Source organism: Rhinopithecus roxellana, chromosome 8 (genome assembly GCF_007565055.1).
Source record: "Rhinopithecus roxellana isolate Shanxi Qingling chromosome 8, ASM756505v1, whole genome shotgun sequence".
Taxonomy (NCBI): domain Eukaryota; kingdom Metazoa; phylum Chordata; class Mammalia; order Primates; family Cercopithecidae; genus Rhinopithecus; species Rhinopithecus roxellana.
Genome location: NC_044556.1, coordinates 47,888,224 through 47,902,485, shown reverse-complemented (window position 1 = coordinate 47,902,485; position 14,262 = coordinate 47,888,224). Strand labels below are relative to the sequence as shown.

The 14,262-nt window shown below is 44.5% G+C and overlaps 1 pseudogene; it reads right to left on the bottom strand.

Moving 5' to 3' along the window:
- Positions 1-4,130: 4,130 nt before the first annotated feature.
- On the bottom strand, positions 4,131-4,306 carry LOC115899300 (annotated as a pseudogene).
- Positions 4,307-14,262: the final 9,956 nt, after the last annotated feature.

Genomic DNA, 14,262 nt, shown 5'->3' with positions numbered 1-14,262 from the left:
TTTCTGATCACCTTAAGTTCAAAATAATTTTTGTTAACATTAGGGCAACACTGATTGAGTCATGTTCTTCTGGTATATCTACAGAGAGAAGAATGTATATTTTAGCTAGACTGTCCCCCTGCCCCACGCACCCACAAAAGAAAAACTAGAACAATAAAGAAAGCTATATATATATAGGAGTTATATTATATATATATATATCCACATATATATATATGCTTTTATAAAATTGAGCTTAGACTGTACTTTTATTTTACAAATATTCCATTTAATAGTGCATGAATTTAACTGAAGACAAAGAGACAGAAACACAAATGAAGGAATTCCTGAACTCTCAATCACATTTCAAGAGACACTTTTCTAAAGGAATCTTCTAAAGCTAAACCTACATGAAACTAAGTAGAAGACATTATGGTTTGCAGTGTTTTTTTGTTTCTGTTTTTGTTTTGTTTTGTTTTGTTTTGAGATGGAGTCTTGCTCTGTCGCCCAGGCTGAAGTGCAGTGGCATGATCTCGGCTCACTGCAACCTCCGCCTCCCAGGTTCAAGCAATTCTCCTGCCTCAACCTCCCAAGTAGCTGGGACTACAGGTGCGCACCACCACACCCAGCTAATTTTTGTATTTTTAGTAGAGATGGGGTTTCACTATGCTGGCCAGGATGGTCTTGATCTCTTGACCTCGTTATCCGTCCACCTAGCCCTCCCAAAGTGCTGGGATTACAGGTTTGAGCCACTGCACCCGGCCTTTTTCTTTTTCTTTTCGTTGTTGTTGTTTTTAACTTTTTATTTTATTTTATTTTATTTTATTTTTTATTTTTTTATTATTATTATTTTTTTTGAGACGGAGTCTCGCTCTGTCGCCCGGCTGGACTGCAGTGGCCGGATCTCAGCTCACTGCAAGCTCCGCCTCCCGGGTTTACGCCATTCTCCTGCCTCAGCCTCCCGAGTAGCTGGGACTACAGGCGCCAGCCACCTCGCCCGGCTAGCTTTTTGTATTTTTTAGTAGAGACGGGGTTTCACCGTGTTAGCCAGGATGGTCTCGAACTCCTGACCTCGTGATCCGTCCGTCTCGGCCTCCCAAAGTGCTGGGATTACAGGCTTGAGCCACCGCGCCGGGCCTATTTTATTTTATTTTTAGTGTGGCATCACTCACTCTGTCACCCAGACCAGAGTGTAGTGGCATGAGCTTGGCTCACTGCAACCCCCACCTCCCAGGTTCAAGACATTCTCCTGCCTCAGCCTCCCGAGTAGCTGGGATTACAGGCACCCACCACCACGCCCAGCTAATTTGTGTGTGTGTGTGTGTGTGTGTGTGTGTGTGTGTGTGTGTGTGTGTGTGTATGTATTTTTAGTAGAGATGAGGTTTCACCATTTTGGCCCACCGGTTTCAAACTCCTGACCTCAGGTGATCCGCCTGCCTCAGCCTCCCAGAGTGCTAGGATAAAGGCGTGAGTCACCGTGCCCAACTTGCAGTGGTTTTCTTATTACTTTTTACAATCAAATTGATTAAGGCATTGGTTGAATATGGTACAATGCATCCATTTCAAGTTTGATGACATGTCTATTACTTCAAAAGGTCCTCTTGTGCCCTTTGCAGTCAGTACCCTCTACTCTCTGACCCCGGCAATCAATGATGTAGTTTTCTGTCACTATAAGGGTTAGTTTCACCTGTTCTAGAAATTCAGCTTGATGGTGCCACACAGAATGCACTCTTTTCATCACTCAGCATGAGGTTTTTGAGATTCACCCAGGCTATTTCATGTTTCCATGATTTGTCCCATCTTCCATTGGATGAATATATCACAATAGGTCCATTCACTTCTTGATGCATATGAACCCTTTTCAGTTTGGGGACTATTGTAACCAAAGCTGCTAAGAACAAGTTCTTGTTGTGAATATATGTTTTGTATATTCCATTCGTTATTCTTTAGTATTAACTTAATTTGTAAAAGGATGTCACCTTCACAAGTGCAAAATTCATTCAAATGTTTTTTGAAAAAAGTTGAGGCCTGAAGCAGAAGTCTACACAATTTTCTTTATTATATTTCATAATTAAGGGGAAAAAACTTTATCTGGGATATTGTTTCCTATCAGCAAATCCTTAACATAAGCCACACACGATGCTAGCTGTACTATTAGACTATCTCCTGTAATCTGTGCAATAACTCTAATTGCACATTATTATTATTATTATTTTCCTTAACACTTTCCAACTTGAAGCCTAGCAAATTGAAGGACGTGGCCCAAGGTCAAACAGAAGGCAAGTGGCAGCGCCAGGACCGGAAGAAGGCCTTCCCAAAGGCAGACAGAAGCTCATGTCTTTGTCAGAACCTCGGTATTTCTGATGTGCCTGGAAGCCAATATCCAAGCAGTTCTCAGCCACTGGATTGGTGGGCTGCTTTTGCTCAGAAACTCCTCGATCAGGAATCCCAAGCATACGTTATTGATGCCGGTCCCGAAACAAGGGACATTTCTTAAACATTCTAAAAACCCGTTTGCTCATCAGTAACACAATGAAAGTTGTTTTCGATCTTGGTTCATATATTTTATATTTGAGCAAGGCAATGTCCGCTGCTGGGGTTAGAAGTAAATGGCTCGTCTTCCTCAAACTAGATCAGTCCGTAGGACGTACGGCTTCCACTCACAGTGTCCTGAACACTTGCCGGGTGCCCTGTGCGTTCTAGCCGGTTTTCTTTGGAGAGGCGGGTTTCTGCACCTCACCCAGGACGGGATGGCAGAGGCTTCTCGGGACAAGCGGATCTATGAGTGCCGTCCCCAGGGTAGCCAACAGAGGACACCATAGGCCTTCCTGCCATGGTCCTCCTTGCCTTTTCCGTTTGGGCCAGGTAGTTTCTATTGACCAGGACATTAGCGATCAGAAGTGGGTGGGGTCAGAAAACACACCCTGGAAGAGGCTGAGAAAATGCCCAGAACCGCCATCACTAGGCCTGGGATTTTCTTCTGTAGTGGAATTCTCGTGATCATGTAATGCAGGGACAAAACCAATTAGATACTTCTGGGAGTTAAAAGGAGATGAATTTACAATGCCATTTGAGAAGGGGTATTAAGGAAACGTCCGAATTTGCCAGGGTACTCATGCGTGTCAGGTGCAAAACGCAGGTTGAGAGAGAGCTAAGTATTCTCTGTCCATGAAGGTGATAAGCGAGGGCTTGAAGAAAGAGGGACGGGGGAGGACACTGGCGCCAGAGATAGGAAGAGGCGGCTTGGGGTTGGGAAGGATGGGTCGGGGTGCTATTTAGAAAGTTGCCTGTCAATGGATGTAGGATGTGGAAGCGAGACATCAAACAAGAAGCTGTCACTTGAATGAAGTCTGAAGAAAGACTAGATATGTAAACGGCAGGAGATAGTGGATCCGGCTCCTCATAAACTTCCTGCCTGGTATTTCAGGGCGGATCGCAGCGCATTTTCGCCAAGACAGATGAGACTGCGGTTCTGACCTGCGGGCCTCAGGATGAGTTGCGTTAGGGCACCTGGGCGCCGGCAGACCTGTTCCACTCCAGTTTCATGAATCTTGTAAGTTTTTTTCAAATACAGCAATGTACAAAAATGTGCTGCCCCAGCAGACCACACTGGACAATGTAAGCGTGTTATGTATACAACCCAACGGGAACACTAAGAGCTCCAAAGGCCCTGCTTTCATGCCAAGGAACAGGGCCCGTCTGCATAGTTTATACCTGGCTCTATGAGGTGAGAACACATTCCCCGCTAGCACAAAAATCCTACAGACTCCTGCGGGGGCTGCGGTTAGAAGCGGAGGCTGTGTAAAAGATGACTGGGGTCTAGAGAAAAATACGAAGATTTTTACACAGCGTGAGAACGCAAGACACTGGAAACCACGGACCAATCTCTACAATAAGTAGCCTCATGCAGAAGGAAAGGAGCTGTGCGGCCTTCGAGCTACTCAGCTTGTGTTAAACAGGAACATCATTGTCAAACAGGAACATCACAGCTGATGCTTCTTATTTCTCCTTCTGCTGGAGCGATGCAGATTTCCTATCACTTCCTCTCTCCCTTCCATTTGGTTATAAGAATAACACAACACCGAAATTACACACCAATAAAAGCAAAACGTAGACCTTCGCAGATATCCTGCTTTTAGCACTACAAAAACCAGGGAAAAGCACGAACGCAGTCCCCCCATCACAAATTATGCAGTCGAGTTTGCCACGTTTGGGGAAATCGCAGAGGTCAGTACATCCCGAGTGCAATGGATAAACCCTCAACTCTGGGAAATCACTCTGCAAAGTCACCTTCGTGATCATAGTATCTTCCCTGCCCGATAAGTATAACTTCATTCACCTCCGCCCTGCCACAGCCCCATACGCCTCACCCTTTACACACACGGTCACCTGCCCCGCGCACTCCAAACGTCGCCCCCGCCCCGCCCCATGGCACTCCGAGTCCTCCCAGCCCTGACACACAGATGGGACTCTCACGTCCAACCGGCGGTCCTGACTTGCTCCCAAAGAAGGAGAGATCCTTCTTGGCGAAGCAGCGGCCCGTGAGCTGCCTCATCTACATAGGAATCGCCCTATCCGTGATGTCACCGACAGCGCCTTTCCCGGTCCCCGTCTGCTCTTCCGCCCCACCCTCCGCCACTCAGCCGACCAACCCGTTGCGAGAGCCGGCTGAGGAAATGACGCCTGCCTCTATCTCCTTCCCCTCCCTTCCCCGCCCCTGCTCTCTCCCAAAGAAGTAGGCTCTTAGCCTGTGATGCCAAGGACCCCTTTGACTGCCAGCTGAAGCCTGTGCTCTCTTCTTCAAATAATGGCTTTTAATGCGCAAACTAGAAAGTTTAGGATTACACAGAAAACCGGTTCTTTTCACATACGGTTATCCTTGTGATGTAGCTTTCTGCTTGAAATTAGAAGTCGTTCAGTATCAGAGAGAAACCTTATCTGTGAAACTAGACAGGCTGCTCAAATGACTGCAAACCAGCCATCCTTACTTGTTTTATCACTAGGAGTGTTATAAAGACGGTTGTCCAGTTTCATGAATCTTGTAGGTTTTTTTCAAATACAGCAATGTACAAAAATGTGCTGCCCCAGCAGAGCACACTGGACTCAGGCATGGTGCTGGAGTCGTTTTGTCATATCTTCCACTGCCTTCTTTAGACCTTAGCACTTACCTCATGTTAACACTTTATATTCTGCAAAGACAGAAACAAAGTCATCCAAATTTGGCAAAAATATTTGAGGGAAATTTTATTTCAGGTGTTTAACTGATTACTTTTAATATGTAGACTACAACACCAAACTCTGACAATACTCCACAGACTTACTAATGGTTTCCACCCCGTCTCCGCAAATCTATCAGGCAAGTTTTTCCTGCCCTTTACTTTCCTATAAACTGAGTGTAGTGGGTTTTGGGGGCTGGAGTGTTACTGCCCAACAGGTTCACCTTGCCTGCTGCTTAGACAGAGCCAATTTTTTGACACAGGGGAATTGCAATAAAGATTTATTGAAACAGAGCTGGCCGTGTGGGAGACCAGACTTTTATTTTTACTCAAATCAGTCTCCTCAAGCATTCCAGGACCAGTTTTTAAAGATAATTTGGTGGATGGGGGCCAGTGAGTTAGGAGGTCTGATTGATCAGGTTGGAGATGAAATCAGAGGGAGCTGAAGCTGTCGTCTTGTACTAGGTCAGTTCCTGCGTGGGGGCCACAAGACCAGATGAGCCAGGTTATCAGTCTAGCTGATGCCAGCTGATCCATTGAGTGCAAGGTGGGCAAAATACCTCAAGCACTCATCCTAGGTTTTCCAATAATGATGTGATCTCCAGGAACAATTTGGAGAGGTTTAGAATCTAGCAGCCAGAGGCTGCATGACTCCTAAACTATAATTTTTAATCTCGTGGCTAATTTGTTAGTCCTGCAAAGGCCATCTAGTCCCCAGGCAGGAAGGGGGATACTATCTCTCACAGCTAAATCCTAAACTAAGTTTCTCCCAAAGTTATTTTAGCCTGTGCCCAGGGATGAACAAGGACAGCTTGGACGTTAGAAACAAGATGGGATCAGTTAGATCAGATCTCTTTCACCATGAAAATTGTCCCAGTTATAATTTTTGCAAAGGCAGTTTTCAGAAGTAGGTTTGACTTCTTCACTCAGTCTTATGTCTATGAATTTTTCACCTTATTCATATGGTTATTTGTTTCTGTGTGTATTATTTGTATGAATATACATTAACTTATTTATTCATTTGACTGTTGCTGAACATATTGACCTAAAAGAAGAGGCTGAAGCACAAAATATAATTTAGAGTTTACTTGAGCCAACATGAAGACAGCTGCCTGGAAGACTCACACCCAAGGAACCTTGGATCTGAGCTCCCTTTGGCCTTTGTCACAAGTGGGTTTTTAAAGGTCAAAAGCAGGGGCAGACAGTGGGCTGATAGAAAGTGCCTGTCAGGAATTCTTATTGGTTTACAGAAATAACATTGATTGGTAATTGGCTATATGTTGTTAAGTTATAGGGTATGGGGTATAGTGTTTGGTGTGGCATTATTACGATAATTTACAGCTAATTGAGGTGATAATAAGCAATTTTAACAGATGAGTAACAGCTCAGTGCAGCTCAAAAGGAAGGAACAGGAAGGGGTTGATGTCTCGGTTTAACATCTCCCTGGGCCTGATCATTTGAAAGGGCTCACATTCCTCAGATAAAAAAAGTTTTTTAAAATTTTTCTTTTTGAAAGCATTGATAATCAGAAGCTCAGTCAAGGTGTCCCTCTTTGCCAGAAAGGCTCATTCCCAGATAGTCCTATCTTAGGCAGGGGACAAGGGAGGAAAGGAACCACCTCACTGAGGAATTTTTAAGAAAGCCCAAAAGTCCAATTGAAAGGGCATTACAACTAGACCCGGTGGCTCACACCTGTAATCTCAGCACTTCAGGAGGCCAAGGTGGGTGGATTGCTTGAGTCCAGCAGTTCGAGACCAGCCTGGGCAACATGGTGAAACCTGTGTATTTTTGTCTCCACAAAAAATACACAAATTAGCCAGCTGTAGTGGCACACACCTTAGTCCAAGCAACTCAGGAGGCTGAGGTGGGAGGATTGCTTGAGCCTGGGAGTTCGAGGCCGCACTGAGCTAAGATCACGCCACTGCACTCCCGCCCGGGTGACAGAGTGAGACTCGGTCTCACAAAAAAAAAAAAAAAAAGAAAGAAAGAAAGAAAGAAAAAGGGCATCATAGAGTGGCAAAAAAAAAAAAAAAAGAGAGAGAGAGAGGCCTCAGTGAAGTCTACAGTTGCTGTCACTTGTTGAATCATCTCTAGTCTTCAGAATACCATGAAATTAGTTTTCTCAGAAGTAAAACAATGAGAAATACATAACAATTATGACATTGCACGTCATCATTCCATGCCTTTAGACATTTACAGGGCCATGGATGGTGGTCTTTTCAAGAAACAAAAATAAATGCTGGTGCAAAACAGGTAAGTGTGCTATAATTTGAGTACATCAGCTTTTGGGCATTTAAACCGTGGGTCAGAAATTTAGAGCAAGAGGTCAGGTTGGATCCTGATAGCAGGAGGGAGTGTTTTTCTTTTAACTTTCCAACAGCATCATGGTGTTTACCACTGTCATTTCAGAGTGAAGTGACAATTTTTTGTTTGGTTGGTTTTGTACTTTTTATTTTTATTATAATTACTTTTTGAGACAGGGACTCACTCTGTCTCCCAGGCTGGAGTGCAGTGGCAAGATCACAGCTCAGTACAGCCTTGACCTCTTCACCTCCAAGGCTCAATGACTCAAACTCCTAAGCAGCTAGGATTACAGGCACACACCACCATACCCAGCTTATTTATTTATTTTTGGAGACAGGGTCTCACTCTGTTGCCCAGGCTGGAGTGCAGTGGCATCATCAGGGTTCACTGCACGCTTGAACTCCTGAGCTCAAGTCATTCTCTCACCTGATCATCTCACGATCCTGAGTAGCTGAACTACAGGTGGGCACCACCACACCCAGCTAATTTGTACATATTTTGTAGAGTCAGTGTTTCACCATTTTGCCCAAGCTAGTCTCAAACTCCTGGGCTCAAATGATCCTCCCGCCTTGGCCTCCCAAAGTCCTGGGATTACAGGCAGTTATTTTGACAATACGATTATGATGGGTTAAACTGAGACGTGAGGCAGGAAGGTTAGGGTGAGGGAGGAAGGTTAGGGAGAGTCAGACAGATTTAATGGAACAGGTTTTGCTTGATATGACCCTGAGTTGCATCATGAGTGCAATCAGGAGGAATACAGGTAAAATTTAGCACAGGATGTACCAATGGTCATTATGGCCAAAAGTGGTTGGTGGTTTAAGGTGGCGAACCCAGCACCTTGTTAAATTTCCCACAGTGCAATGGTTTGTGAGATTCTGATCAGAGAATTATCCCTCCCTGCTATAATCAAATTAATTAGGGACAGTAAAACAACAATCTGATCATAGGCATTTTGCTATGTATGTATGTATATGTATATACACATACACGCAATAGGACTACTGTGTTGTATCTTTAAAGAATATACATATAGGGTGATTTCACCAAAACCTCCAAGAGAGGACCCCTGCACCTTAAAAGAGCCCTAACAGTGTATGTATTCCAGTCAACAGAAAAAGAGACTAACTCTTTCAGGTGCAGTGAGCACTGGAATTGTATCTTGGGCAAAAGCGGACTACAACAGATGTCAGCCACTTGCCATCTCTGTCAGGAAGATTGCAAGTTACCTTTAAGTGAAAATCTCCACTGACAGATATCCACCCTGGTAGGGTTGCCTTTTACAAGAGAAACATTAATCCATGTTTACTTAAGTTTACTCGCACAGATTGGTCAGTAACACTGTTGTGAGTCAGGTGTGGTGGTCCATGCCTGTGGTCTCAACTATTTGGAAGGTTGAGGCAGAAGGATGACTTGAGCCTAGGAGTTCAAGGCTACAGTGAGTCATGATTGTGCCACTGCATTCTGGCTTGGGGAACAGAGTGAGATCCCACCTCAAAAAAATAACATAAAATAATAATACCCGATGTGGTCCCTTGCAACAGTCTTGGGGGGAATATTTTATCTGATGTTGTTTCCAGTGTACAATAACATCTCCAGGTTATAGGCCGTGATTTTTGATATTTTCTTCTCCCAGGAGTTCGTTATGAAAGGAATCCTCTGTTAATGTAGAGTTCTTAATAAGTTTTGTGAGATCTTAGCAGTAATGGAGAATGTCAACTTTAAGAAGTGCAGATTCATAAGCGTCTTCATCTAACCACTGCATGGGTCTTCCTGTTATTATTTCAAAGAGACAGAGTGTGGACATTTTCCCGAACCAGTGAGAGATCCTTGGCCAAGAAAGGTTAAAAACTTCTGTTAGCTTTGCCAATTGAGTTTTTATTGTATCATTAGTGCATTCCGTCAGCCCGGAGGATTAGGGGTGATAGGTCCAATGGAAATGCTGGTACACAGAAAAAACGTTACAAATGGATCCAATTACCTGGATGTATTCCTCGGTTGCTATGGAGTTCAGATGGCACTCCCCATGAGGAATTGCCTTTTCTAATCACAATCTACCTACTGCTTGGGCTGTGGCTCATCGGCATGGAAATGCTTCACCCCAGTGAGCAAGTACAAATTAGCACCAGAAGGTATCTGTAACCCTGAGATGGAGACAGCTGGGTAAAGTCTAAGTGCTATGTCTCAAAGGGTCCTAAAGGTAAAATGTTCCTGTGACCCTTGAAGTGGTCTTCCAGGGTTATGTTTGGGACAGACAGTATAGCAAAAATAAACATTTTCTGCAATCATAGGCAATGATTTTCAATACCATTGCTTTCCCCATGCTAATATTTTGTCTGGATTCCAATGACTCAGTACTGTAAAAAGGGTAATTGAAGCCTAAGGGGTGGATCAGTGTATCATTGAGCCCATACCATAAGCCTGTTTCTGGAAGAAACTTGTTCCCTTTATCCTTCCAGAGATCCCTCTCCTACTTGGGAACTCCCACTTATGCTCCTTCTTTTTTTTTTTTTTTTTGCCAGAGTCTCGCTCTGTCACCCAGGCTGGAGTGCAGTGATGCAATCTCTGCTCACTGCAACCTCTCCCTCCCAGGTTCAAGCAATCCTCGTGCCTCTGCCTCCTAAGTAGCAGGGATTATAGGCATGTGTCACCACGCCAGCTAATTTTTGTATTTTTAGTAGAGACAGGGTTTTACCATGTTGGCCAGGCTGGTCTCAAACTCCAGACCTCTGGTGATCTGGCCACCTTGGCCTCCCAAAGTGCTGGGATTAGAGGCACAAGCACCATGCTCAGCCCACTTGTACTTCTAATGAAGTCTTCAATGGGTCATAAGTCAGCAAGGTCATTTCGAGAAGTTCTGTGTCTGATGCCACCTTCAGAGCCACATTCTTAGTTGCAGCATCAGCAAAATGGTTGTCCTTACTCTCCAGAATATCTAATTTTGAATGACCAGGAATTTTGATGATGGCTAAAGATTCAGGTTTTCAAATTGCTTCTAAAACATCAGACTTATTGGTCATTTTTGATGACTTGACCTGATGAAATCAGAAATGTATGTTGCTTCTAAAGGATTCCGAAATCATCACCTGCTCCAAATGCATCTCTGCTGCCAGTGTAAATGTTAGGCTGAGGTGGGAGGATTGATTGAGCCCAGGAGTTCATTCAGGTCCAGCCTGGAAAACACAGCGAGACCACCTCTCTACAAAAAAAAAAAAAATCAAAGAATTAGCTGGGCATTGTGGTATGCACCTGTGGTCCCAGCTACTCAGGAGGCTGAGGTGGGAACATTGCTGGAGCTGAGAGATTGAGGCTGTGGTGGGCCATGATGGAGCCACTGCACTCCAGCCTGGGTGATAAAGTGAGAACCTGTCTCAATCAATCAATCAATAAATCTCAACCATTTAAAATAACAATGACAGATTTGCTTGACCTTTTAAGTGCATTGCTGAATTCTCCAATCTACATTTTTAGGAACGAGCTGGGGAATGGCAACATGGAGGTATTTAGCCAAAATGCAGACCCCTTCATTGTCTGCTTCAGTCTGTTTTTTAAAAATCCTCTAAAGGATTATTACAATTTGCCCTTTTCAACCATTTAGTGGCCCTGCCTTCTTACACCAGCATGTGAATTAATTGATAAAGATCAGAATGTCCAGGCTCAAAAGTTTGGACAATTAAGTCAAATTTCCTCCCAAACACTGTAGGATCTTGGAGGCTGCTTTAGAATTAGAAGGGGAAAATTTATTTAAATTTCGATCAGGGAAGTCTTTTTTTCTTTTCTTTCTTTTCTTTTCTTTTTTTTTTTTTTTTTTTTGGATACAGAGTCTTGCTCTGTAACCCAGGCTGGAGTCCAATGGCGCAATCTCGGCTCACTGCAACCTCCACTTCCCGAGTTCAAGTGATTATCTTGCCTCAGCATCCTTAGTAGCTGGGATTACAATTATGTGCCACCATGCCCGGCTAATTTTTGTATTTTTAGTATAGACAGGGTTTCACCATGTTGTCCAGGCTGGTCTTGAACTCCTGACCTCGTGATCTGCCCACCTAGTCCTCCGAAAGTGCTGGGATTATAGGCATGAGCCACCGTGCCCAGCCCAGGGAAGTCTTTTATGATATTCTTAATCCACAGTTTGGTGAAGCAGTATACAGAATGTTAGGCTCCCCTCTTCCTGTGGGTTTTACCTTGAAAGGAGCTGTCAGAACAGAAGTCTCAGGGAAGGGGCCAGAGCGCTGGGGACTTTCCTCAGGTGATGGTGATGGAAGAATAGGCAAGGCAGGACTGGAGGACTCAGGTAAGGGAGACTACGCAGGTGCAGGGGCAGGAGGAGAAGGAGCAGTTGGGGGTGAAAGAGACAAAGTCTCCCCAATATTTCTCAATTCAGAAAACATGTCTGTTTACCTCCTTCGGCTTACTTCCTCACTGGAGGCAATTTTCTCAGTTCTTTTAGAAATTTCTAGGTATTATTGAAGTAAGTCTCCCATTTAATTTGATTCTAAAACCAAATCTTTCCAATTGTGCACACTAATAAATTATTTTAAGCATTTCAAAAGATCCCCATTTTCTTCATTCTGCTTATGACTTTTACTGGTTAGGTGGGTCCAGTTTCTTGGACATTTACAAGAGGATGCCTTGTAAGTGTTATACATAAACCCAGCTGGTGTTTCTAAAGGCGTTTGTTTCTTCACAGTGTGCTAAATTTTGAAGCTTGATTTCCCATAATTCAGGAGCTTTTCAGATGACCAAGGCCTGCAATGTGATTTGGTCACGGTGCGGTGCTTATGAAGTCACTCCTACAGATAATACCGGAGTTGTGTATCGCTGTCTCAGTGGTTCCCACTGTTTCTAACCACCAGGTGGCCACAGAGTGCATGTGCTCTGGGGGACCCATCCGACATATACCCTCCCAGAAGAGCAGGAAAGGGGGTTCATAAAGATGTTCTTCTGATGGGGAGTGCCCTATGAGGCCACCTTCACATGGTGAGTAATGACCCCGACACCTCTGCAGCGTCCCTGGTCACTTGGAGCACCTGAATGGGTCAGCGGGAGCAGATCACTTCTTTTCTTCAGGGCAGGGAAATGCACCTCCGTGCACTTTCCAGTTAAGAACTAACAGGAACTAGTCACAAATGAAAAGCTAAGTCCGAATGTTCAAAACAACATACTACATGAAAGGAAACCACCAGTGCCTACCTGCCAATACCTTGACCCAGATCTTCCTGCCGAGGAACAGAGGCAGAAAAGGCAGAAGCTCTCTGGAGAGTTCTTTGCCTGACTATGACCCAAACCTTCTGTCCTGACGCAGAGGTGGAAAAGGCAATTATTTCCCCCTGAAACTCAAATCTCTTACTCACAGGGTAAAGACAGAAAACCTCCATTCTAGAAAGGGAGAGTTGGAAAGGACGCTCAAACAAACCCCAGGCCTTCAACCAAAGAGTGGGAAGGTCCAGATTTCAGGAGAATTTACCACTTACTACTGCCCAACTGTTTCTCTCAGAGTCAGAACTCAAGAGCTTCAGAGCTGGCCAGGCACCCAGTCCGGGAGGAATGTGGTGTGATCTGAGAGACGAAAATACATGCCCCCTTAGAGAATAAGACTCTAAGGTTAAGGAAACAAAAGTTTGCTACAGGTCAAGGGTTCAGGGCTCAGCTGGCATGGCAACTTCCTGAATTCCTATGGCTACAGGAAAAACCACACTCTTGCTAAACTCCTTAACAATAGGAGCTAGCAGGCAAATTGTCAAAATATTCCCGGCCCTTCTCAACTGGATTTACAACCCAGATCACTAGACCTCCGATGGGACAGAGGAGTGGCCTTCCATTCTCTCCTGATAAGCAACTGCAGGTATCAAGCCAGTTTCAGCCATGTTACAGGGACTGCACACAGACCGACTTCGTGTCCAATAGTTCACCTTTTGACATAAAGAGCCAATTTCCACCTCATTTTAATGCTAAAATCCCTTCCCAATGTGAAGATGAGGTGCATGTTACATATATGTTTACCTGTTGCACATGAGCTCAATACGCCTCAGAAATGGACTTTCCCCAAACCTGATGAATATGTTTAACTCCATTGTGTGATACACACCCTGTGAGGCACAAAAACCAACCTGCCTTCTCTCTCTCTCTCAAGAGAAAGCACCTCTTCAAAGACACACACCGGAGATTGTCTCTTCCTGGACTTCAAACTGATCTCACCAATAAAATTCTTACTACTATTTAGCCACCCTGGAGGCCTTTGAGAGGACAGTCAGATGGTCAGAGATGAGTCGCTCTGAATCCTGCTCCCAGGGCCAAAAACGTCCACCTAGAAGGCAGGGGCTTAAGCACAAAATATGATTTAAAGAGTTGTTTGATCCAGTGTGAGGGTAGACGCCCGGAAGGCTCAGACCCAAGCAATCTCGGATATGGGTTCTGTTTGGCCTTTGTTACAGCAGGTTTGTAAAGTCCAAAAAGGGAGACAGGGAGTTGGCTGGTAGAAAGTTGTTTGTCAGGAACTCCCAGTGGTTTACAGAAATAACACTGATTAGGGATTAGCTACACATTGTTCAGCTACAGGGAATGAGAGATGGTGTCCAGTGCACATGATTAGGTTACTTTATAGCTAACTGTGGCAATAGCAAGCAGTTTCAGTGGATGCATACATAGCTCAAAAGTGAGGAAATGGCCAGTGGCGGTGGCTCACGCCTGTAATTCCAACACTTTGGGAGGCCGAGGTGGGCGGATCACCTGTTAGGAGTTTGAGACCAACCTGGCCAACATGATGAAA